Genomic DNA, 4,259 nt, shown 5'->3' with positions numbered 1-4,259 from the left:
TGAGAGAGTATTTACACCCCATTTCTCTCAAGCAGCAAAACCAATGGGTTTCCAAATCAGGAGTGTGGATGCCACATTCAGCTGCACCTCGGAGACTCCGAATTCTAGAAACATGTTCCACGACATCCCAGCTCCCACTAAACTGCTGCTACAGTGACGCGGAGGAGAGGTCACAGCTGCCAGACTACAACTGCTCCAGCTGCAGAGGAGAGAGAGGACAGTTCAGCCCCAGGGCCGCCCTGTGGAGACCGCCTGGGTCCCCTGACCATGAGGATAAACCCAGAGGCACAGACATGCAGGGGGGCACAGTGCAGCCTCAGAGAGAAGGAAGGCCTGCAGGGGGGCAGCGTGGAGGAGCCGGGAGCAGATCGCTTGGTGAAGCCAGCCCCTCGCAGGATGACCAACACTGCGGGAGCCGCGTACCTGAGGGCCCGAGAGCAGTCACCTTCACAGAAGCAGAAAGCCCAATGGTGAGTGCCGAGGGCTGGGGAGGGCCAACGGGAGCTGCTATCCAGTGGACATGAAGTGTCAGTTGTGCAGGAGGAGTGAGTGCTAGAGACTGTGCCTGTCGGCGATGGCACTGTACTTAACATTGGTTCTCATGTTAAGTGTGCTTATCACAATGAAGTTAAAGTTTAAAAATAAATAACATTGATTGAATAAATAATAACAATGCTGAAGGAAAGCAAGAGCTCGTCATGACGATCATCCAGAGAGACAGGAGGACCAGCTGACAGGCCCTGCGAGGCTCCGTCGGGCACGTTGGCACGTGAGAAGGCCTCGTTATCGCTGGGCTGTTTTCAGAAGAACGGTTCATGCCAGGCCAGAACCCCTTTCTCCTCCTTCCGGGAGTAGGGGATCCCCCTCTGCTTTCGGGCACCCATGTGGCATGGACCCGGCTCCTGGCCCAGGCCCAGGCCGGGCTGTGCGGAAGCCCATGCACAACCCCGCCCTGGCCACCCGGAGGCCTAGGAGGGCAGGTGCCGCCCGCAGGGCGCTGAGGATGCTCGCCTCTTCCTGGGACCGGGAGGAGCTGCTTCCGACAGCAGAACAGGGAGGGACCAGCCACGGAGGAAGCGCTCCAGACCAGAATCCGAATCGCGGGCGCCACCTAGCGCCGAACCAGCGCCTTGTCAGCGGCTGGAGCCAATGCCCTCGCCCGGGGAGTGAGGTTTCTGTCGCTTGTGCCCAGATTTCTGACACACTTTACAAAAATAGCATTTTAATAAAGACAGAACATTTATCATACTTGCCAATAAATTACTAAATGTAATTTAAAAATCAGCCATTATATGAGATGTAACCATAATAGTCCCTTGTTCTGTCAGTATCTTTTCCATCGGGTGGCTTGTGACCAGCCTGTCATGATGAATTAAGTTCTGTCCGCAGTGTGTTCCGGTCACTGAGGTACAATGTATGCGCCACGTGTAAGGGACGTTATTTATGAAGCTTCACAACCCACGTAAAGTGCCCCAGGATCCTCAGAAGGAGAAGAAGAAAAAATAAATAAAACCCTTTGAGTCTGCTGATGGGAGACTTTTTTTTCTTTCTCTTTTTTGTCTCAAAATGATCTCCATATATTTATTACAACCCGGGAGTTAATTTTTTAGTATGTGTTAGGAGGAGATTCATATGCCTTTATACATAAAGATGTAGTATTCTTCTTATTCTTCTTTTCCTGTATGTACATTACTTCAAAGTAATGCTCAGACTGGTATAAGAAAAGAGAAAATTATGAAAAGTTAAATCTAGAATTTTTAATTGCATTCATTTAAAAATACTCAAAAAGGTTAACATTATAGTTTCTTAGGAGTCTTTAAAACCACTTCTTAAAAATACTGCAATGAGCCCTGTCCAGTGTGCTCAGTGGTTAGAGCAGCAGCCCACACACCAAAGGGTCCCAGGTTCAATTCCTGGTCAAGGGCACATTACCGCAGTTGCAGGTTGGTTCAATCCCTGGCCCCAGTTGGGGTGTGTGTGGGAGGCAACCAATCAATGTGTCTCTCTCACATCAATACATCAATGCTTCTCTCTCTCTCTCTCTCCTCTCTCTCTCTCTTCCCTTCCCCCACCCTCCCATTCTCTCTAAAAATTAATGGAAAAAATACCTTCAGGTGAGGATTAACAAAAAAAATGCTGCAATGAAAAAAAACATATCATCAAAGGCAACTGTATAATTTATTTTTGGAAAAAACAGTCAAAACTAAGGTTTTCCAATAAAGGGGAGAGATAACAATAGATCATACCACCGTTACATGTTAATTACCATGTGCTGTACAATGTGGATGTGCTTATTAACATGTATTCATTAACAATATGAACCTTTTGAGATTTAAAAACCACAAACCCTTGTCAATGTTGTAAATTCATAAATGTTGAAATAAATACCTAGAAATAAGTAAATTTTAAAAACTGAAGCCTTTGACAGTGTTTATAGATCAATCCAAATGTTAGGTAGAAATAGTACATTGACATTACTACTAGTTTCCACTTAATTTCTCCATAGTATGCCTGTCTGGTGTTGCATTCATAAAGATACCGCCTGCAACCACATGGGCACCCCAGAGATGGAGACAAATCACTTTACAGAGCCAAGATCATCAACAGAAACTCCTAAATGTCAATAGCATTCATCTGTTTCAAAAAGAATGTTGTTTCCAGCCCTAGCCAGTTTGGCTCAATGGATAGAGCATCAGCCTGCAGACTGAAGGTCCCGGGTTTGATTCCAGTCAAGAGCACATACCTCGGTTGCAGGCTCCTCTGATCATCTAACTCTGGGGCTCTCAACACTGGCCGCACATTAGAATATGCTGCAAGAGCTTTTAAAAATGCAGATGCTCGGGCCACACCCACAGAGATTCTAATTGAATTGTTCTGATGTGTGGCCCAGGCATCGGTATTTTTCAAAAGCTCCCCAGGTGAATGTGGAGCCAGGACTGAATACTGATCTAACGTAGTGAACTACTCCAGTTTCATCCACCCCAATGGTGCTTTTATACATGCAGCTGGTGTAACTGGAATTCCTTTTCATAAAATGCAATAACACTAGTGCTACCAGAGTCCATCTCAAAACAGATGTGAACTCCTGTGTAATTTGCTTAAGTAAGTTAAGGTGTCTGATCATAGCTTCAAAATGCTCCGAGAGAGAGTATATTTTAAAGAGAGAGAGTGTGTGTGTGTTGTTTCTATAGGGTCCAAAAAATGCCAAACCAGATGATGGGTCAATAAAGCCAGCCCCGTAGCCTTCGGCTCAGAGAGCATAGCATTTTCCTAGCACACGGATGAACTTCCTCAGAGCATGCCTCTTTCATGTTTACCTCCTCACTCCAAACGGCCCTACCTTCTCAGTTGTCTGTGTTACAGTCAGAATCATTGGTTTGTTGGTGGCCATTTCTGCCAACAGTCACGTGAGGCTCATCAGAACCGGAAGGGCCTGCCGTTGAAAAGGCTTTGGGACCGACATCCCTTTTAACTGAAGAGAAAATCCTGGGAGAGAGGAAGCCAGGCTGGCTGTTACAGATACACTGGCCATTTCTAGCAGGAAGCACAGACGCAAAATAGCTTTCCTTACGTACAGCTGTTCCAGCCGCCACCGCCGCCTCCAGCTGTCCCAACCTGACTCTTCCCACTGTCGGTGGAAGACACTTTCAATGATGTTTCCACTTGTCTGAAGTGAAAAATAACTGGAAATTAAAAGTTAAATGTACCCTTTTCTTTATTCTTGTTTTCTGAATTCTTCACATGAAAAAACTTTTTTTTTTTTTTTGCTAATTGTTGGCTGGCGGGGATAAGGAGTGGAGTGGCCTCATGCTGCTCCTCCAAGCTCTGTCTGTAGGTCAGTTTTTGCAAGAAAGTCACTTCTTGTCCCCTGTTACCTCAGAACTTTGGTTGCCCATGCGCGGTGTAAAAACATTGTGGTCCTCAAAAAAGGAAACAGTCCTAGTTAAAATTTGCAATGAAACTTAAGAATTAAAAATCCACGACCCCGGTGAGGTCAGGACGGCCCCAGGGAGGTTGAAATAGCCCCGGAGAGGCCACCGAGATGGCCCCAGTGAGGTTGGGACAGATAATGGGGACCAGTATAGACTGATGAACAGGGGTAGATGCAGAGGCGAAGCAGCATTGAACAGACTGTCAAACAAAAGTGGGAAGCCTGGGGAGGGTTTGGGGGGGGGGGTAAGAGATCAACCGAAGGACTTACATGCATGCATGTAAGAATAACCAATGGACACAAGACACTTGTGGGTAGGGGAGAGGGG

The 4,259-nt window shown here is 46.6% G+C and overlaps 1 pseudogene; it reads left to right on the top strand.

Annotated features, from left to right (window-relative positions):
- The first annotated feature begins 396 nt into the window (after positions 1 to 396).
- LOC102773283 overlaps positions 397 to 4,259 on the top strand; it is a 9,406-nt pseudogene continuing 5,543 nt past the window's right edge.

This window comes from Myotis davidii, unplaced genomic scaffold (genome assembly GCF_000327345.1).
Source record: "Myotis davidii unplaced genomic scaffold, ASM32734v1 scaffold750, whole genome shotgun sequence".
NCBI classification, from domain to species: Eukaryota; Metazoa; Chordata; class Mammalia; order Chiroptera; family Vespertilionidae; genus Myotis; species Myotis davidii.
This window is presented reverse-complemented; position numbering and strand designations above follow the sequence as displayed.